The following is a 23,266-nucleotide window of genomic DNA, read 5'->3' as shown; positions in this document are numbered from 1 at the left end:
GGCAGTTTGCAGCCCAGTGGTATGAACATCGACTTCTCCAACTTTAGATAGTTCCTCTGCCCCTCCCTTCCCCTCCTCCTTCCCAGATCTCCCTCTATCTTCCTGTCTCCACCTATATCCTTCCTATGTCCCGTCCCCCTGACATCAGTCTGAAGAACGGTCTTGACCCGAAACGTCACCCATTCCTTCTCTCCCGAGATGCTGCCTGACCTGCTGTGTTACTCCAGCATTTTGTGAATAAATCGATTTGTACCAGCATCTGCAGTTATTTTCTTATACTACATTGTTGAACCTCCTGGTATTATGCTCATTGCTAGACTACAGTTTGATTTTCCTGTTTATGTAGCTAACCATAGTCCACCTAATCCCTATGGCCTTACATATATGTCATCTGTAAGGTAAGAAAATAACTGCAGATGCTGGTACAAATCGAAGGTATTTATTCACAAAGTGCTGGAGAAACACAGCAGGTCAGGCAGCATCTCTGGAGAGAAGGAATGGGCGACGTTTCGGATCGAGACCCTTCTTCAGTCTAATGTCAGGGGACAAAGGAAGGATATACATCTGTAATATCATTCTTACTGTTTAAACAAACATGCTTGTCATGAATGCAAACCTTTTCCTTCCAAAAGTAATCAAATATAGCACCATCTGGACATCACACTCGTCTCGGTTTTAATCTATGCTTTTCTTACCGATGATTAGAAATAACAACTGCTGAGTCAAGGCTTGTGCCTTAGTAGTTACAATGCTGCATGCATTTGTATTTTTGTTAAAATCTGATTCATCCCTGGTTTTTATACTAGACAATTCTCACACATTCCAAATCTGCTTCACTGTTCCACAAATTACATACCATTCAAAATACTGTTGTCCTTCAACTCCCATTCAGATGTTGACTGACCAGCATATAGTCTCAGGAGCTGTGCAGATCATGAATTATCTGGTACAGGTCCAGATGCTGCCCGACCGACTGAGCATTTTTGTGAAAATCTATATACTAAAACTCTTGTTTGTTTGTTTGTTCCTGAACTACAGCCAAAACGGTATACGATAGCCTGACAATTTTAGGCCCATCTTACTCACCGTCATCCCTTTGGTGCTAATGGAAGAAGTTTAATTGAAATCGGTGTTATATTTTTTAAGTTATTCACATTTTAAAGTTTAAATCTATCTCCTGGGGGGGGGGAGGGGGAGGGAGGGAGGGAGGGGTGGGAAGGGAGGGGGGGAGGATAAGGGGGGTTGAAGGGGATGGAGTGGGGGGATGGGGGAAGGGGGCAGGGTGAGTGGAGGGGAGGGGGGTTGAGGGAGGGGGTGGAGGGAGGGGGAGAGGAAGGGGAGGGGAGGGAGGGGAGTGGAAGGGGAGGGGGAGGAGGGGGGAAGGAGGGGGAGAGGGGAAGGGAGGGGAGGGGGAGGGAGTGGAGGGGGAGGGGAGGTAGGAGAGGGTGCTGCACCAATGCAGGAGAGGTTTGGGCCCACGTGGTCCAGTAATTCTTATTTGTTAATCATAGTGTGAAAATACGTAAGGGAGAGTCCCTTTTTTTTTAGTTCTTTAAATGAACTAAATAGATACATTGCTCGAGGAACATGATATCCTCTCGCAGTTTGTTTTTTTGCTAGAAATTCCAGCATCTGGAATACCTAAATAGATACATTCCCAGCAAATCTTAGTTTTTGTGAAAGATGTAGGTTCACAGCTGAATTTCCAAGGCTTAGGTGGAACCATTTTGAAAGAAGGATTTGTATTTACAAAGTATTTCTCACAGCTCTATCACTCAATGTTTGACAATCAATGAAATGTTTTTGAAATGTCATCACTGCTGTATTATAGCAGTCAGTTTGTGCATAGCAAGTTTTCATGAACAGCACTATAAAAATGGCCAGATAATCTGTCTTTGCAAGATTTTAGGTCAACAGGAATAAACCACCTATTCTGTTTCAAAATAGTGGATTGAGATTATTAGTTGACTTTCAATTGACTTCAGTTTAATACTTCAGGCAAATAGACAATAGACAATAGGTGCAGGAGTAGGCCATTCAGCCCTTCGAGCCAGCACTGCCATTCAATGCTATCATGGCTGATGACTGCACATCCAATTGTGCAATGCACATTTGGTATTGCACCTGCACTAAACTATCTCCATTTTTGCGATCGTTTTTGGAGTGGAATTTGTACTGAACACCTTCTAATTCAGAGACAGAATAACCACAAACAAATTAACAGCTGTCAATGTGAACAAAGGATGATTAGCTCTGGAGAAAGATGGTCAATTGGTGGGTAGTTTCAATTGGGTGCATTTACATTATTGGAGATTTATTTTAATGCTGAGACACTTATTTACACATTTATTGGAAGTTGCATACATGTCAATCAGACACTACAGCAGTTGCTAATGATGTCTCTGGTTGTAAACAAGTTGCTTGGAAATTCAGTAGCAGCTAGGTTCTAATTGTTAGCCAAGTCAAAGAGCCGGAGAATCTGACAGCACAAAATAATGCTCTCCATCCCACTGAGTGTGAACTGACCGCCAGGCATCCATTTGCACCAATTTTGCATTGGTCCCATTTTATTTCTCACATTCCTGTCAACAACCCCAGAACCTATCACTCATTTAAAGACTGGGCAAAATTCACAGTGGCCAATTAATTTCGAACCTGCATATCTTTTGGGATGTGGGAGGAATGTGGAGCACATGGTGGAAACCCACATAGTCACAGGGCGAATGTATAAACTTTACGCAGAAGCATCCAACCCAGATTGCTGGAAGGCTGTGCTGGGAGAATGAATTAAAATCACTAAGTTTTAAACTGGAGTTGTCTCTGAGAGGGAGTTGGGATGTGACAAGGTCAAAGAGTAAGGGTATCAGGGGAAAATAGAAGGATGTAGATGGGAAAGGACAAAATCATGAAGTCAAAGATTGGTGGTTAATAGAACATCATTGGTCTCTGATTAGTGTTGGTTAGGCTACACGTGACATGAAAGGGATGTGCCAGGATATGCTCAGTATCTCCATGAGTAGGTACCCTCATGAATGGGGCATTGTGGAAAAAAGAATGTTACTTTGGAAAAAAAACTACTTAAAGATCTGCATAGCACTTTGAATGAAGTCTCGGCTTTTCTCATTTTTCTAAGTCTATAAAATCATCGCACAACAAGGCTTGCAAATAATTGAAATTCAGAAGAAAAGGCAGATGCTGAAAATCTGAAATATAAACAGAAATTGCAGGAAAAACTCAGCAAATCAGACAGCATCGGTGGAAAGAGAGCCCACTATATTTTTCAGATCCAGGACTCTTCATTACATCAGGTTCCCAGACCTGAACCATTAACTGATTCCCTTTCTACAGATACTGCCTGACCTCTTGAGTGTTTTCAGCATTTTCCTTTTACATTGTAATTGAATTTGCAATAACACTATTGGGAACCATAGTCATCATAACTTTAAAATTGGGAGAACAACCTCACCCTAGCGATGTGCTTTACTCTCTCAATGGAACAACATTGGGAGTTGAGTACAGGTAACCACTGATCCTCACACATGTAGCAGCACATGATGAAAGATTAATTTCCTCCCCAAACTCAGAAGCTTGCTGGCTGCATCATTGTCAAAGCTACCATGCACTGTGACCTAAACAAAGTCACTTTGGACTGCTCACTCAGTGAGTTGTATTTTATTTCTCCATTGCTTCCCATCAGAAGCAAATGATGGGAAATGCACCTTCTCAACCTATCCCACTTCAGGGACTGTGCACTTAAATCAGGTTGACACTACAATGTCATTCTGAGGGAGTGGTAAACTGACAAAAGCTCAAACTGCCCTGTCAAGTAGATACATAAGTTCTCATGCACTATGCAAAGACAAATGAATCTATTATTTTTGATGGCCTTGGCATTTTTTTTAATCCTTCAACCTAAATGTACAAAAACAGGTTATCATTACCATTATCACATTGTCATTTGTGCAAACTTGCTGTGCACAAATTAGCTGCCACTTTTCCTACATTACAACAGTGACCTTGCTTCAAAAATAGCTGGATTGGAGACTGAGAGACTAGCTGAGGTTGTGAAAGCTACCGTTTTAAATGCAAGTTGTTTCCTTAAAATAAAATTCTCACTAGCCTCATGCCAGACATTGTGTTGGGAATACTTTCATGTTAAGATTTTCACTCAGAGCACAATGTCCACTGGAGAATTTGTTTGAAATACAAGTGTAAATAGGTAACAAAGAAAAAAAATCTATAGTCATGGCTATAGCTTGCTTTCTGAAGCAAGTGACACACCTGACAGCATTTAAAAAAAAAGAACATTAGGGATCTGATTGCAATGGGCTGATAATATTATGATCTTTGTTGATGGGTTGGGAAGAGGAAAATTTGCTTATTTTTGATGATCATTTTGATCATCTTGCCCTGAAATTCTTCAGGGACCTGTGTGATAAAATGTAATCATACAATCTCTCTTTATTGGAGTCTTGCATGACATACAGTGAGTCCGCCTTGGGTTTTATCCTTTTTTTTGTTCTTGGTTGACAGAATTTGTGTTAGTGATTGAGATTGTTGTGATTAATTAAAGTATGCACCACCCAGTTAAAATGTACTGTCAGGCTTCATAATCCACATTTATTGATACATGGAATTTTTTAAAACCTCCCACAAAATTATGCTGTGTAAATATGTCCAAGTTGTAAGGAAGGCCAATAAACCTCGCAGTATTTTCTGTTAATGAAATGTACAAGCCCCCTCCACACAGGTTTGCCAACAATACATTGAAGCCAAGTTCTCCTTGACACCATCACTTTGTGGCTGAGCAGTTCATCAGATCCATAAAATCCAGTGACTAAAAAATTGTTTCACATAAACAAAAGGCACAGTTCATTGCAGTCCCTAGCAGATTATTTTCTTCATAAAAAATGGGATGATTCAGTGATATGAAGATTGCCATTAGGTGAGAAGATACAGTTAGTTGTGTCCAGCAGATTAATTGCCGAGCATGGCTCCATTCTGAGAGACCTGAACAGCAAGCAGTTTTGAGAACTCTATACAGCAGTGACCTCGAACCTTTAGATTTGTATTAAAAAATATGACACCACTCATAAGAAAAAAATCTTAATTTAGATGTGTACTACTTCATCACGGTCATTGTGACAGGGGACAGAATGTAGACACACTGCAATAATGTTTTTGCACTGTTAAAACTGCATTAATGAGAACATCATTTTGGAGAACTAATTATTTCTATTTGTCTTGTGTCACGCTTTATAATTCCACTACATTAGCACAGGCAAAGCAAATTAATTGCTTTTGCAGAAGTTGAATCATTTCCAAGAATGAGCTCAAATTCACTTCTAGACTCTTAATTACTGGCAGTATGTTGTATCAGAAAATTCTGTTGATCATCTCCACTGTCCCCGAAATAGACATATTTTGAAATAGCAATATATGTGTGTTAATATTATTTAAACAGGGTTAATTGTCTAATGCCTTTTTTTTAAACGTGTGTGTGTGTGTGTGTGTGTGTGTGTGTGTGTGTGTGTGTGTGTGTGTGTGTGTGTGTGTGTGTGTGTGTGTGTGTGTGTGTGTGTGTGTGTGTGTATGTGTTTGTGCGTGTGTGTGAGAAGGGCTACGGGTGGGGTTAGATGGGTGAATATTTGTAAGCAGTCGGTCACGGGACTAATCCAAGAGTTTTACACTGAAAGAGTTAAACTACAAAGGCAAAAAAGAACCAATTTCATTGAAGCAAAAAGGCAGTAATTAATGCCTCCCTTAATTGTCTTCATAAAATATTTGCATGTGCCTAATTTGCATAATGTGCATGTATTAATTAATCTTTCAAAGGTATTTTATGCTGAAAGAGGCCAAAACCATTTCTTTGTTTTATTCAAGATCTAATTGAATATTTATTCTTTATTTAAAGAATATTTATGGAATCCATTGGCCCTGGTTTGTTCTTAATTTTCCCGTGAATAGCTGTGGGAAATGCAAAACTCCAAATGACCTTTTTAAATGAATATACTGAGTTTATGTTCGCTCGTATGTTTCCGGCTAATGATTAATAGACCAGGCTGCAATGTATGTCTATTCCAAATTGTTTCTATATTTACCCCAGTAAATTCCTCCCTGGTTGCATAACACACAGCTTGATGTTTATTGAGAAACATTGGACGGAGAGGTAAAGAGACCAACTGCAGCTCGGAGCTGAGTTTCACTAATTAAATGCATTACAATTCCAATTACAAATAATTAATTTTTCTTAAAATAAACTGAGTATGGCAAGTATTCTTTTAATTAGCCTCCACAGACTATTTTGAACTCTTGATTGTACATTAAACTCTTTCATGAAGTAGATCCCTGAAATATTATAAGCTGTGTTCTATTTTTTTCCTTGTGATGCCATCCCTGCTTCTAAATGAATAAATTCTGCTTTTCTGAAATCCAGCAAAATGTTTAATGTTGACCATTTCCGTTCCCTCAAATACAAGTGGGAGAAGCTTCATATAACATAGAGATGATCTACTGTATTGTGGACTTTGGGGAACTATAGCATAGTTTCACAAGCTTCCTATAACATAGCTTCCTTTCACAAGCATAGACTTTCACTTACCTTTGAGTAAAACATTTCAATATACACTCCTGTTTGTGCCGGCAATAATATAAGGTTGATGCACCTTCCCCTTGCCCTGTGGCCTTTGACAATGTTTTTCAATCAATTTACTCTGTGAAACAAAAACTGTCAACTAGGCAACCACAAGAATTTGATGCCTTAATAAAAGTTTATGTTGAGCATAATAGGAAAGGGAATCATTCTTGTATGTTCCATGGGTAGCTTAGGTTCCTTTCTTATTCTGGTCTTTCTTTTGTTACCTGACAGAAAGAGTACTTTAATGTAGAGTTATGCAGAATCAGTGTTTTTTTTACCAAAAAGGTTCTGGTATGCATATTGTTCCTTGATGTTGGTGTCTATGGCAGATTGTCATCGAGACACTGCTTAAGCTGTTTAAGGGCCTGACCACCTAATTCAATCTTTTAAACTTTTGTAATCTTTTTGTAATATTAAAAAATTCTAAAAAATCAATATCTAAATGTTTTACTTTTTAAATTCACCGGTACACTGCACCAGCATGTACCATAAAAAAAGCATTCTGTAGAACTGACTTTGGGGTGTCAGTACAATAGCCTGCATTTTGAGTGCAAAAGCCACATCTTAACTTTGCAAAGGCACAGCCTGCAGTAGCTATAGAATCCTTTGCTCAGTCATAATTTGTGTTAATGAAATATGAATCAAAATCTTTCAATAGGATTAAATTCATTTTGAATTATAGTCATAGAACTATAGAGTGTGAAAAGAGGCCCTTCAGCCCAAATCATGCCGAATAAGTTGCCTAACCAAGCTCGTCCCACTTGCCTGCATATTTCTTCAAACCTTTTCTATCTATGAACCAGTTCAAGCGTCTTTTAAGTGTTGTAATTGTACCCGCTTCTACCAGTTTCTCTGGCAGCTCGTTCTATATACGCATAATTCTCTGTGGAAAAAGTTGTCTCCCTGGTCCCTTTTTAATTTTTCCCCTCTGCCTTAAAACTTTGGCCTCCAGTTTTGGACTCCTTACCTTGGGGAGAAGACAGAGGCCGTTCATTTTATATGTAGCTCCTTTTCATTTTAGTTTAAAGATACAGCGTGGAAACAGACCCTTTGGCCTATTGAGTTCGCACTGACCAGCGATCACCTGTACACTAGTTCTATCCTACACACCGGGGACAATTTACCTAAGCCAATTAACCTACAAACTTGCACATTTTCTTGGACGTGGGAGAAAACCGGAGCACCTGTAGAAAATCCACGCGGTCACAGGGAGAATGTACAAACTCCTCAAGGACAATACCCATAATTGAACCCGAGTCTCTGGCACTGTAAGGCAGCAACTCTACCATTGTGCTACTATGCCTCCACGTCATGCCGAGCCACTTCACAGAAGCATTGTCAGAGAGTTAAGTGAACATTTAATAATATCAAAACTATTAAAAATCACATTTTAATAAAATCACTTAAAAATAATGTAACATTTTTAATCAAAGACAATCAATGTAAAAATAATGTGAATTAACCTGCCCTTGTCCCACACAGCACTTCTCTATTCAGACTCCCCAAAGTAAGTTAGAGGGGATGCAGCAAGTTTATGCACCACCATTGGACTCTGCAGAGTTTAGCACGAAGAAACCACTAGCAAATCTGAGCCAGGTCGGTCTGCCCCTGGACTCCATAAATTACTGACACCTATGAGAGGAAATACCAACAGTTCACTGTGACAAATCTGGCAGCTCCAACGTGTTCTGGCCCATTACCATTCAGCAGTAATTTTCAGCAAAAGCAATGTGGTTAAGGCAGCAAACCAGCCAACACTTCACTTTGGAAATTGCTGTCAGTGATATTAGTGTACAAATGCTGAACATGCTTGTACAACATTCCTCTCACTGCACTGTAACAGAGGTGTCAAACAGTCCCAATGACAGAAAAGGCTTGTCCACACATGAAGTCGGTATTAATTTTTCCAGACTTATTTCCTTCTCAACGTCACCGAGAATGCTTCAATAATTCCTTTCCACATAACTTACAAATTGCCATGTAAGGTAATTTTTGATGAATCGGATACTGTACCTCTCAAACACTAAGGAAAAATAAAAGATATATATATAAATTGGTCCAAAATCTAATGATTTTTTTCATATTAATCCTTAACATCAGGTTCAGGAAATATAGACTTGGATGTTGCATTAGTCATGCTCTAAAACATCAGGACTAAATCTATGTGATATAGCAAGTGTGATTTGATTATTAATAAGTTTATAACTATGTATAGCATTATCAAAATCAGAACATGAGTCTAATGGCTGGGTTTATACATTTTTAATTACTGTGGAGTAATGCCCAATCTATCATCTTCAACTGGGGCTAAAACACCTTTCTTCTGAGCACAACAGACCAAAATATTAACACATTATATTAGTAGCTGAAGATCCAGTCTCACCAGCTGCAGTGTTTTCTTTTACCCCTTTCCAGCAAATCGCAGGTTATTTTTGCCCATCATCTTATCCTGTCCCTCTTGAATGATTGATTCCAGGGAAGAAATTCAGAGGTAATGGGGAGAAGGCAGGAGAATGGGGATAGGAGGGAGAGATGGATCACCCATGATTGAATGGCAGAATAGACTTGATGGGCCAAATGGCCTAATTCTACTCCTATTCATTATGACTTTACGACCTTAAGAGGACAATGTCCTTTTAAGAGAAGTTGAGTTCCATTTGCAAAATCAAATGACTGAATTTCTGCTTGAGAACATATGAACATAAGAAATATGAACAGAAGTAGTCGATGCTCCAATATTAAGCAAGATCATAGGGATCTTCTACCTCAACAGCATTTTCCTGCATTGTCCTATATCACTAGGTTCACTTAGTTTTACAGGATGGTGAGCCTATTTAGGTTGACGTTTCCTGGTATTTTCCTGTTCCAATATTGATTCCACCCATTCCCTTTAACTGTGTAATCACAGGAGATTGTCGGGGGACACCGATTCAGTGCCCCCCAGCAATCAGGAAAATGGCCTGTTTTCACTGGGGTTTGCAAGGGGGAGACGTGACCTCATTGAGATGCACAAGACTCTGAGAACAATTAACATGGCAGATGCAGAGAGGCTGCTTCCTCAGACTGGAGAGGGAACAGAATGTAGGCGCAGTTTCAATTCACCGAGTCGGCCATTTAGCACTGAGATGAGGATGCCTTTCTATAGGCAGAGGACTAAAATTGTATGGATTTTCTTTCTGCATAGAGCTCTGGATGCTCTCTGCAGAACCTATGAATATAGGTGACGGCAAAGCTGATACAGATGCTCCTCGACTTACGATGGGGTTATGTTCCGATAAACCCATCGTAAATTGAAAATATCGTAAGTCGAAAATGCATTTAATACACCTGATCATGTGGCTGACTGGGAACTACGGCTCGCTGCCATTTAATTTAATTTAGAGATACAGTGCGGAAACACCGGGTCCACCGGTGACCAGCGATCCCCGCACATCAACACTATCCTATACCCACTAGGGACAATTTAAACGTACACCAAGTCAATTAACCTACATAACTGTACGTCTGTGGGAGGAAACCGAAGATCTCGGAGAAAATCCACGCAGGTCACGGGGAGAACGTATAAACTCCATACAGACAGCATCCGTAGTTAGGATCGAACCCGGGTCTCCGGCGCTGCATTTGCTGTAAGGCAGCAACTCTACCGCTGCGCACCATCGTAAAGTTGAAATATCGTAAGTCGAAGCATCGTTAGTCGTGGAGCATCTGTATATTCTTGTTAAGGTAATTGGCAAATATGAGGGATGGTGCAGAAAAACTCCACGTTGACTGTTGAAGCAGGCTCAAGGGAACATTTTACATACTTCAGCTCCTCATAGAGTCAAAGGTTCAAAGGTTTCAAAGGTCTTTTATTGTCACATGTACCAGTTAAGGTGCAATGATATGCGAATTACCATACAGCCATTCGAAAACAAAAGCATTAAGACACACGACTACATAAATGTTAACATAAACAACCACCACAACGGATTCCCACATTCCTCACTGTGATGGAAGGCGAAAAAGTCAAATTTTCTTCCTCTTTTGAGTCATACAGCGTGGAAACAGGCCCTTCGGCTCAACTTGTCCACACTGACCAATTTATCCCATCTACACTTGTCCCACCTGCCTGTGTTTGGCCCATTTTCGTCTAAATCTGTCTTATCCTTGTACCTGTCTAACTGTTTCTTAAACATTGTAATAGTCCTGTTTCTTTTGTTCTTTCCAATTGTGAGAAACCCCAGTTAATCATTTAAAGAAATAGTGAATTTGCATTTAGCCATAAAATACTGTTTTGCGAGAGAGTGTGATCTTGGCATTGTTCTTATCTGACAGATGTGCATATAGTAAGTAGCACAATGTTTATGTTTCTGGAATAGTAATCCAACAGTCTGGTAGTACAAACTGGAGGCGGGAACTCCAATTCTACAATGGAGAATGAAGATTAACTTAAAAGCATAAAAATTAAGGAGAGGAAGTATAACATAGCAAAGAAGAGTGGGAAGACAGAGGATTGGGACTCTTTTAAAGAGCAACAAAAGTTAACTAAAAAGGCAATACGGGGAGAAAAGATGAGGTACGAGGGTAAACTAGCCAATAATATAAAGGAGGATAGCAAAAGTTTTTTTAGGTACGTGAAGAGGAAAAAAATAGTCAAGGCAAATGTGGGTCCCTTGAAGACAGAAGCAGGGGAATTTATTATGGGGAACAAAGAAATGGCAGAAGAGTTAAACCGTTACTTTGGATCTGTCTTCACTGAGGAAGATACACACAATCTCCCAAATGTTCTAGGGTCCGGAGAACCTAGGGTGATGGAGGAACTGAAGGAAATCCACATTAGGCAGGAAATGGTTTTGGGTAGACTGATGGGACTGAAGGCTGATAAATCCCCAGGGCCTGATGGTCTGCATCCCAGGGTACTTAAGGAGGTGGCTCTAGAAATAGTGGAAGCATTGGAGATCATTTTTCAATGTTCTATAGATTCAGGATCAGTTCCTGTGGATTGGAGGATAGCAAATTTTAACCCACTTTTTAAGAAAGGAGGGAGAGAGAAAACGGGTAATTATAGACCAGTTAGTCTGACATCAGTGGTGGGGAAGATGCTGGAGTCAATTATAAAAGACGAAATTGCTGAGCATTTGGATAGCAGTAACAGGATCATTCCGAGTCAGCATGGATTTACGAAGGGGAAATCATGCTTGACAAATCTACTGGAATTTTTTGAGGATGTAACTAGGAAAATTGACAGGGGAGAGTCAGTGGATGTGGTGTACCTCGACTTTCAGAAAGCCTTCGACAAGGTCCCACATAGGAGATTAGTGGGCAAAATTAGAGCACATGGTATTGGGGGTAGGGTACTGACATGGATAGAAAATTGGTTGACAGACAGAAAGCAAAGAGTGGGGATAAATGAGTCCCTTTCGGAATGGCAGGCAGTGACCAGTGGGGTACCGCAAGGTTCGGTGCTGGGACCCCAGCTATTTACGATATACATTAATGACTTAGATGAAGGGATTAAAAGTACCATTAGCAAATTTGCAGATGATACTAAGCTGGGGGGTAGTGTGAATTGTGAGGAAGATGCAATAAGGTTGCAGGGTGACTTGGACAGGTTGTGTGAGTGGGCGGATACATGGCAGATGCAGTTTAATGTAGATAAGTGTGAGGTTATTCACTTTGGAAGTAAGAATAGAAAGGCAGATTATTATCTGAATGGTGTCAAGTTAGGAAGAAGGGATGTTCAACGAGATCTGGGTGTCCTAGTGCATCAGTCACTGAAAGGAAGCATGCAGGTACAGCAGGCAGTGAAGAAAGCCAATGGAATGTTGGCCTTCGTAACAAGAGGAGTTGAGTATAGGAGCAAAGAGGTCCTTCTACAGTTGTACCGGGCCCTGGTGAGACTGCACCTGGAGTACTGTGTGCAGTTTTGGTCTCCAAATTTGAGGAAGGATATTCTTGCTATTGAGGGCGTGCAGCGTACGTTCACTAGGTTAATTCCCTGAATGGCGGGACTGTCGTATGTTGAAAGGCTGGAGCAATTAGGCTTGTATACACTGGAATTTAGAAGGATGAGGGGGGATCTTATTGAAACATATAAGATAATTAGGGGACTGGACACATTAGAGGCAGGAAACATGTTCCCAATGTTGGGGGAGTCCAGAACAAGGGGCCACAGTTTAAGAATAAGGGGTAGGCCATTGAGAACGGAGATGAGGAAGAACTTTTTCAGTCAGAGAGTGGTGAAGGTGTGGAATTCTATGCCTCAGAAGGCAGTGGAGGCCAGTTCGTTGGATTCTTTCAAGAGAGAGCTGGATAGAGCTCTTAAGGATAGTGGAGTGAGGGGGTATGGGGAGAAGGCAGGAACGGGGTACTGATTGAGAGTGATCAGCCATGATCGCATTGGCTCGAAGTGCTGAAGGGCCTACTCCTGCACCTATTGTCTATTGTCTATTGTCTATTGTCTATTGCATGTAGCTATAAAATTACTCTATTGTTATAAAACCCATCTGGTTTACTAATATCTTTTAGAAAAGGAAACCTGCTCTCCATACCCACACAGGCCTATATTTGGCTTCATAAGTTCATAAGTTCAGAAGTTATAGGAGCAGAATTAGGCCATTCAGCCCATCAAGTCTACTCCACCATTGAATCATGGCTGATCGATCTTTCCCTCTCAATCTCACTCTGCTGCCTTCTCTTCATTACCCCTGACACCCTTACTAATCAAAAATCTGTCAATGTCCGCCTTAAAAAATCCATTGATTTAGCCTCCACAGCTCTCTGTCGCAATGAATTCCACAGATTCACGACCCTCTGTCCAAAGAAATTCCTACTCATCTCCTTTCTAAAGGTATGTATGTCCTTTTATTCTGAGGCTACAGCCTTTGGTCCTAGACTCTCCCACTAGTGGAAACATCCCCTCCACATTCGCTCTATCCAGGCCTTTCACTGTTAAGTAAATTTCAATGAGGTCCCTCCTCATCCTTTTAAACACGAGCCAATACAGACCCTGTGGTGTCTACCTTGGTGGGAATAAATTGACAGATAATTAATTGTATGCGCAATCTATGGATGACTTTGTATAAATTTTGTTACCATTTATTCCAGGAAAATAATAGATTGCCGCAATTACACCATCACATTAAAACAACAAAAATAAAATTTGCCAATTTCTTTTCAACATGTTATAGTTCAGTTTCATAGCCTTGCTTTCTAAGCACCCAATTCCTTTTTGAGAAAGGTTTATCAGCATATTCATCCCTGGGAAATTTGGGTCTTTTCTCCTCTGTGAGGTTGCATTTACTAATGACTCTTGAACCTCAACCTGCATTTGGAGGGTAGATTAATGCAGCTGGTATGCTGGGTGCAATGGGATCTTTGAGTTCCAGTGTACCCTTGTTCGATGAATTTGTATTGAAAATTGGGGAATACAATAACATGCATAGCAGGACAATGAAATGAGCCTCGAGCACTGTGGTACACAAACACTGCTCAGGTAACATATCACAGGTTTTAACCTGTAGGCGTTTTGAAATATTAGGATGCTTGTGTCATGAAAACTCTCCTTGGTTAGTAAAAGTATCCATTGTTTGAAGACACCATAGAACAGCATACAGCTTCCGAAATGACAACCTCATTTTTTATCCTTTCACATAAATTAGAAACTATTTCCATTAATCACTAATTACTCAATTATAAAAGTTACAGCAGTCTGCATGGCTAATTTATCTTTCAGAAAATTTGGATCAAGGTAATTACACCACACATGCACTTTGCATTTACTACTTTCTCACTATGGCCATAACTTTGATGGACAATTTAATTTCAATATGGAGCACGCACTTTGCAATGAGTCCAAAGAAGGCAGAGATTCACTCTGTAAAATTTTGTTCACATATCCCTGCTGCCATGCTTATGGAGGTCCCAGTCAAAACATTCTACACGTAAAGAGGCATTGACCATATTTTACAGTCACATCTGGAATATCACTTAACGTTCAGGGTTTGAGATTGTCCAAATCATGTGTGAAATTGGAAGACAGGGTAGCAGTGGATATTAGTGGAGGGCACAACACTAATATCCACCCTTAGTGTTGGTGTTGGGTGAACAATACGAGAATGTAAAACTAATGTACAGGATATGAAAAATAGACCAATTAAAGGAGGCACATAAAGTTATATGGACTAGGAGCATAGAATCACTTTTTTTAATGGCAATTTTGCATGCCATGCTCTCTGTGGGAGCAAGTCCAACTAAATCTTTCACAACGACTCTCTTATACTTTTCTTCTCAGACATTGGCTTACTTTCCCCACAAATGCCTCTGTATTACTCACTGTTAGTTCTTGTCACATTCTCTAACTGACCTCAGGGTATCAAAGGCCCTCCGACAATCCCTGTTCAATTCCTTAGGGGAAGGGGATGAGGGTGCTCACTAAGATATTATTTATCAGCCTTCCCACATCCAAAATATCCCAAGGATACAGACCCTCCCCAATTCACCAATATCTCCCAAATGTCATCTGACTTGGGCACAGACCCCTTGCCCTAATCTTCCTGACACTCTAACCCTCCCACTCGGTTGTCCAGTCTCCAACCATCTAACTGTGCAATCCCCTAAGGTTATATCACACTACATGCAAGCAGATCACTTATCATTCCCCAAGGCCCAGGTCACTCACACCATCAACCTCCTCTCTGGCCAACCAGCTAATCTTCTGTGGCACCAACACTCCCTATCTATAAATCTGCCTGCCCCCAATATTTCAATCTCCTGACTCCCCAATCCACTCCCTTAAATCCTCAGAACCATAGACCACTGATCTTCCTTCAAAATTCAAAGCCTTTCTCCCTATCGTCTGATCTCATCAGAGGATGATCAGCACCAGCTATCAACCTCACTTTACACCCAATTCTGGGATCCAATTTTCAAGCATCAAACCCCATCAACCAACCATCCTCCCTGTCCCACCAATTGGCCTCATCGGCCCAGTTGGCTAACTGATCACATACTTGGCAGTCAAGCCTTGCTGTCTGACCCCTATCTTCCCACTAATCCCGCATTCAGCCACACTCTTGGGTGGCACATCTATGCTTCTAAAAACTTGCAATATCTGGGTTATTTTAGCACTCAAGACTATGAAGTTTGGCTGATATTGAATTTCAGTGCAGTGAGCCCATTTAATCTAACAGCCTCTCTTCGATTTCCAGACCTCTATTTCACCCTACATTTTGTGACAATGTGAGATATCAATTACAACATTTTTTTTTTTTTGGTTTAGGATCATTTAAGGCAAATTCTGAGCTTATAATTGATTATTCATTCCGTTGTCAAACAAAAATGTCGCAGGGACGTTTTTTTCACAGTTTTGCTCTCTGAACATCCATTTACATGAGTAGAATCAGATTTTGGAAGTTGAATTTACAGTCTACTGAGATTATACAATGCAGGCACCACTAATTTCTAATCTTACATTTGAATCTCTTTCAACGAAATATCCTAGATAACAGAAGAGATTTACTGAAACCAGGAAATTGAATAATTTCAATTTTTTTTTTACAATATACATTAAACTATCATTAAAGGAACAGGTATCCAATTTTGAATGAGTTGCCAATGCCATTTTAAAGGTGCACAGAAAATGTGAGGCATAAAACCAACAATTCTAAGCACTTTGAAAATGGTAATTTAAAAAAATTGATTAATTGTATTCCTGTTACACAATACTCTTCATAATGAGCATGTTAGTCTCTCAAATAGTTCAAAATTATTGTTGGTGTGGCGGTCCCTGGATATTAGGCCACTCCAAGGGTCAGTCCCCTCGGCACTTGACGGACAGGGATGAGGGATTGCCCACAGGCTACGGGGTTTCTACCCAGGGCTTTTTGGGGAGTGTTCATCCTTCGGTGGAAATCGTTGTGAGTGGATGCACAACCTGCATTAAAGAACTTTCAAAACCTGCCTGGCGTCCAGCCTATTTCTGGCCACGTCCAGGCCACTACATTGGTGACCCCGATGTGATGAAAACTCCCCAAAAAGCCCTGGGTAGAAACCCCGTAGCTTGTGGGGAGTGCTCATCATGTCCAGGCCAATACGTTGGTGACCCCGAAGTGATGAACACTCCCCACAAGTTAGGGGGTTACTACCCAAGGCTTTTTGGGGAGTATTTATCCCTTCGGTGGAGCTCGTTGTGAGTGGATGCTCACAACCTGCATTAAAGAACTTTCAAAACCTGCCTGGTGTCCAGCCTATTTCTGGCCACGTCCAGGCCACTACATTGGACCCTATTGCAGCCTATCATGGTTTTTTAAAACATATATCACCCTTTAACGGATGTTGCACTGTGTGTGTTGTTTTTCGTTGCTTGTGCCTGAACAGAGAATGCAGGTTTAGAGCAAAATTCTTTATTCGCTCCTGTTTTGATTTCTTGCAATTGCTTGCGTTCTGTTAACATAAGTATAAAGATGGCGGCCAAGTTCATAAGGAAGTAGAAATCTATATACTAAAACTCTCGTTTGTTTGTTTGTTCCTGAACTACAGCCAAAACGGTGCATGATAGCTCCACAATTTTAGGCCCAACTTACTCACCGTCGACCCTTTGGTGCTAATGGAAGAAGTTTCATTGAATTCGGTGTTATTGTTTTAAAGTTATTCACATTTTTAAGTTTAAATCTATCTCCTGGGGAGGGAGGGGGTGGAGGGAGGAGGGGGGAAGGGAGGGAGGGGGAGGAGGGAGGATAAGGGGGGTTGGGGGATGGAGTGGGGGAGAGAGGAAGGGGGAGGGGTAGAGGGAGGGGGAGGAGGAGGGGAGAGGGGGAGGGGGGGAGAGGGAAGGGGGGGAGGAGAGGGTGCTGCACCAATGCAGGAGAGGTTTGGGCCCAACGGGTCCACTTGGTCTAGTAATTTATAAAAACAGGCTGACAGTTGTTTATAATATGGCCTTCCGAGATGGTATCAAACACACTTAAAATTCATGAGGTAAATTACATGAGGTATGTACATTACTGGTAAAGCCAACATTAATTGTCTGTCTCAGTTAGCCCTGAGACGTTCAGAAGCAGCGGAACTTACTTACTAAAGTAAGCTCAGAAGACAGATGAGTTTCCACACCTATCCAATAATTTCACTCTGATGCTGCCTGACTGAGTTTGGAAAGTTTGCGTTATTAGGAAAGGCTGGATAGGCTGGGTAGTTTATTTCCTGGAGAGTAGGAGGTTGAGGGGTAACTCTCTAAGACTGATCTATAATATCATGAGTGGTATAGATAAGCCCCTGTTTAGCCAATGTATTTTCTCCAGGATAGGAGGATCTAAAACCCGAGTCACAGGGGGGGGAAAATGTTAAAGGGACCTAGTCGGAACTGTACAATTATGACATTTGTAAAATTACTGGAATATGGACATGGAAAGGAAAGATTTGGAACATTACAGGCCAGGCTATACGACTAGCTTAGATAGGTAGCTTGGTTGGCATTAATGAGTTGGGCCGAAGGACCTGTTTCTGTGCTGTACAGCATCTGGATATTAGCCTACTCGATGTTTGTGGTTAAACTGCGGAAATATTTTCCCAAACAAAGTGTGAGGCTTCCATTCACCAGGATTTCTGCTTTAATTCCTGAGCAATCCTGTACACATCTTCCCCTTCTCGATCTCTGCATAATATTCCGAAAGATTTGAAAGCAAAGCCAAGCAAAACAAATTGCTTTCATAATCCTGTAGATCTCTAATTAGCCATTTCCTGCCTTAAGTTATCTAAATTAATGGGATTAAAAATATGCATCCGGTTATGGGTAGATGTTTGTTTGCTTTTTATTTTGACTTATTCTAGTCTGTTATCAACTCTGATGGAACATTACCGCTTGTTTGTCATCAGCTTCTTTTGTGTTGTGTTCAGGAAAAATGATTAGCGCACCAGGTTAAGGCATGACTGTGAAATGAATTATGTTTTTCTTTTTTCTCTAAGGCACAGTAGTGTTTAAAAATAAACCACAGCCTTCAGATACATCAAAAGGAGTATCGTCAGATCTAACAGATGCTGTTAACGGCTGTATTGCAAGTGGTGTTATAAGCATTCAGATTTGCACGTATGCCTGAGCTCTCAAATGGTACTTTCATTTGAGGTGTTAAGGAGAGTAAGTTAGTTGTGGTCTCTTGCTGAAACCTCAGTATTTATTGCTCGCTGTTAGTGGCTGTGCTTATGGCACCTAAAGCTGTAGTTCTTCAAATAACCACCCAAAACATTGTTCACCCACCAATTCTTCTTCCTACTTCAAGACACTTCTTAAAACTAATCTCCTTAACCAAGATTTTGATCATTGGTCCTAATGACCCATATGTTACGATAAATAACCTGGTTCCCATTTAGTGTTCATCCCAAAATGGTTGATATTAAGGAGTGCATCAAATCAAAGATAGCAAAGGGGAGCGGTAGAAATAGTTGGTGTCCTGGGAAGCAAGTACACATCTACTGGTGCTGATCAAAGGAAACTGAAGATTTTGGAGATCACAATTAACTTGTGTCTTCCAGTATTTTTCCAAACATGAAATAAAAGCAGCATTGGAAACCTCAGGAGTACATGCCAATCTTATCATCAACTAGAGAGTGGTCCTGACCTATCATTAGTGATCCTTGGACTATGTTGGAGTCATTTGTGTTTGTGCTGGCTGTTTTAGCATATTATATTATTTTGTCTAGATATCTTGCTGTATTATTTTGGACACTTGGGTGCTGTCGTGAGATGAATACATATATGGGCATAACGTACTGGGATGAGCCAGAACTAGGTACTATATCTGGAGATGCAGAGATGGGAGGGGTCAGACACAGGGAGTATGGCGAGATACAGTGCTTACCAGACCTGTGACGAGAATTGAGATCTTGGAGAGATACAGACCTGTTTGTATTACTACTGCAATACGACTAATTAAACTGAAAATACATTTGGAAAATCTCTTCATAGAAACCTAGAAACATGGAAAATAGGTGCAGGAGGAGGCCATTAGACCCTTCGAGCCAGCATCATTGTGATCATGGCTGATCATCCACAACCAGTAACGTGCCTGCCTTCACCCCATATCCCTTGTTTCCACTAGCCCCTAGAGCTCTATCTAACTCTCGTTTAAATTCATCCAGTGAATTAGCCTCCACTGCCTTATGTGGCAGAGAATTCCACAAATTCACAACTCTCTAGGTGAAAACGTTTCTTCTTAACTTAGTTTTAAATGGCCTCCCCTTTATTCTTAGGCTGTAGTCCCTGGTTCCTGACTCCCCCAACATTGGGAATATTTTTCCTGCATCTAGCTTGTCCAGTCCTTTTACAATTTTTTACATCTCTATAAGATCCCCTCTCATCCTTCTAAACTCCAGTGAATACAAGCTCAGTCTTTCCAATCTTTCCTCATACGACAGTCCCGCCATCCCAGGGATTAACCTCGTGAACCTATGCTGCATTGCCTCAATAGCAAGGACGTCCTTCCTCAAATTAGACCAAAATTGCACACAATACTCCAGATGTGGTCTCACCAGAGCCCTATACAACTGCAGAAGGACCTCTTTGCTCCTATACACAAATCCTCTCGTTATGAAGGCCAACATGCCATTAGCTTTCTTCACTGCCTGCTGTACCTGCACGCTTACTTTCAGTGACTGGTGTACAAGGACACCCAGGTCTCATTGCACTTCCTCTTTACCTAATCTGACACCATTGAGATAATAATCTGCCTCGTTGATTTTGCCGCCAAAGTGGATAACCTCACATTTATCCACATTATACTGCATCTGCCATGCATCTGCCCACTCACTCAACCTGTCCAAGTCACCCTGCAACCTCCTAACATCCTCTTTAAAGTTCACACTTCCACCCAGCTTCATGTCATCAAAACTTGCTAGTGTTACTTCTAATTCCATCATGCAAATCATTAATATATATTGTAAATAGTTGCGGCCCCAGCACCGAGCCTTGCGGCACTCTACTCGCCACTGCCTGCCATTCTTAAAAGGACCCGTTTATTCCTACTCTTTGCTTCCTGTCCGCCAAACAATTCTCTATCCATGTCAATACGCTACCCCCAATACCATGTGCTCTCATTTTGCTCACCAATCTCCCATGTGGGAACTTATCTAAGGCTTTCTGAAAGTCTAGATACACTACATTCACTGGCTCTCCTTTATCCATTTTACTTGTCACATCCTCAAAAAATTCCAGAAGATTAGTCAAGCAGGATTTCCCATTCATAAATCCATGCTGACTTGGACCACTCCTTTTACTGTTGTCCAAATGCACCGTTATTACTTCTTTAATAATTGACTCCAGCAGGTGGAGTCTCTTGTTCAGAGTAGGGGAAATTGATTACCAGAGGACATAGGTATAAGGTGAGGGGGGAAAGATTTAACAGGAACCTGAGGGGTAACCTTTTCACACAAAGGTTGGTGGGTGTATGGAACGGGCTGCTAGAGGAGGTAGTTGAGGCAAGTCAAGTCAAGTCAAGTCAAATTTATTTGTCACATACACATACATGATGTGCAGTGAAATGAAAGTGGCAATGCCTGCGGGTTGTGCAGAAAAAGAATTACAGTTACAGCATATAAATAAAGTTAATTAGTGTCGACAAAAATGTAGTCTCTGGGGTTATAAAAGTTGACAGTCCTGATGGCCTGTGGGAAGAAGCTCCGTCTCATCCTCTCCGTTTTCACAGCGTGACAGCGGAGGCGTTTGCCTGATCGTAGCATCTGGAACAGTCCGTTACTGGGGTGGCAGGGGTCCCTCATGATCTTGCTTGCTCTGGATCTGCACCTCCTGATGTATAGGTCCTGCAGGGGGACGAGTGTAGTTCCCATGGTGCGTTCTGCCGAACGCACTACCCATATGCAGGGCCATCCTATCCTGGGCAGAGCTGTTCCCAAACCAGACTGTAATGTTGCCGGACAGGATGCTCTCTACAGCCCCAGAGTAGAAGCAATGAAGGATCCTCAGAGACACTCTGAATTTCCTCAGTTGTCTAAGGTGGTAAAGGCGCTGCTTAGCCTTACCCACCAATGCGGCAATGTGCGTTGCCCACGTCAGATCCTCTGCGATGCGGACTCCCAAGTATTTAAAACTGCTCACCCTATCCACAATAGACCCATTTATCTCCAGTGGCGTGTACGTCCTTGGATGTTTAGCCCTTATGAAGTCCACAATCAGCTCCTTTGTTTTAGTGACATTCAAGAGGAGGCTATTGTCCTGACACCAGAGTGCCAGATCAGCCACCTCCTCCCGGTAGGCCTTCTCATCGTTGTTGGAGATCCGGCCCACCACCACAGTGTCATCAGCAAACTTGATGATGGAGTTTGAGCTGAACCTGGCCCCACAGTCATGTGTGTACAGGGAGTACAGTAGGGGGCTAAGGACGCAGCCCTGGAGGGATCCTATGTTCAGGGTGAGGGAGCTAGATGTGTGTTCCCCCATCCTGACCACTTGGGGCCTGGCAGTGAGAAAGTCCAGGACCCAGGCACACAGAGGGGTGCTAAGCCCCAGTTCCAGCAGCTTCTCAACCAGTCTGCTGGGGACTATTGTGTTGAATGCTGAACTAAAGTCAATGAACAGCATCCTCACATAGCCCCCCTGGCTGTCCAGATGAGAGAGAGCGGTGTGTAGAACCTGGGAGACTGCATCATCCGTGGACCTGTTCGGACGGTATGCGAACTGTAGTGGGTCCATGTTGCGAGGAAGGAGGGCACAGATGTGCTTCTTGACTAGCCTCTCAAAGCATTTCATGACAACCGAGGTGAGGGCCACCGGTCGGTAGTCATTTAAACACGCTGGAGAGGCATTCTTTGGCACCGGTACAATGATGGATCTTTTGAAGCATGCAGGGACCACGGACTTTGCCAAGGAGAGGTTGAATATTGTGGTGAGCACTGGAGCAAGCTGAGTAGCACAAGACTTTAGTATTCGCCCAGATATACCATCTGGGCCTCCAGCTTTCCTCGTGTTCACACGCGTCAGAGCCCACCTCACCTCATGCTCGGACACTGAGAATGTGTGCACATCCCCGGCGGTGGATCCCCCTCCAGCCTCGCTAGCCAGTGCCCCTTCGGTGCGGTTTTTAGACGGCGAGCTGGTGGTGTTACCCATCTCAAACCGTGCGTAAAAAGAGTTCAGGTCATCAGCTAAGGAGGAGCCGGCACTTCCGGTTGAGGGGGTGCTGGACCTGTAGCTAGTTATAGTCCGTAGCCCCTGCCAAAGGCGCCTGGTGTCCTGCTGCTCCATCTGTGACTCCATCTTGTCCCGGTACCTCCTTTTTGCATCCTTCACTGCCCTTCTAGTTGGTAGGACTCTCCCTTGTAGTCGTCCATGTTGCCGGATGCCAGACCGGAGTTGTAAGCAGCGGTGCGAGCATTCAAGGCCACGTGAATAGACCTGTCCACCCAGGGCTTTTGGTTAGGGAAGATACTGACCCTTACCGTGGGGATGATGGTATCGGCTATTGTGGCAATGAAGTCCGTAACCGCTTCCGCAAACTCATTTACGTCTCTGGAACTTGCTTGGAACATGTTCCAGTCGACTTCGCTCAGTGCATCCTGCAGCATGGCCTCTGAATGGTCAGCCCACCGCTTTACGTCCCTCGTCACTGTCGCTTCCCGTACTATCCGTTGTTTGTACTCCGGCAG

The 23,266-nt window shown here is 42.0% G+C and overlaps 1 protein-coding gene across 5 annotated transcripts in view; it reads left to right on the top strand.

Moving 5' to 3' along the window:
- Nucleotides 1–23,266, top strand: part of LOC144595149 (dachshund homolog 1-like) — a 475,075-nt gene that overhangs the window by 445,367 nt on the left and 6,442 nt on the right. The window lies entirely within an intron of this gene.

Source organism: Rhinoraja longicauda, chromosome 7 (genome assembly GCF_053455715.1).
Source record: "Rhinoraja longicauda isolate Sanriku21f chromosome 7, sRhiLon1.1, whole genome shotgun sequence".
In the NCBI taxonomy this organism is placed as follows: domain Eukaryota; kingdom Metazoa; phylum Chordata; class Chondrichthyes; order Rajiformes; family Arhynchobatidae; genus Rhinoraja; species Rhinoraja longicauda.
Note: the sequence above shows the minus strand (reverse complement) of the source record. Positions and strands in the feature narration are given on the sequence as shown.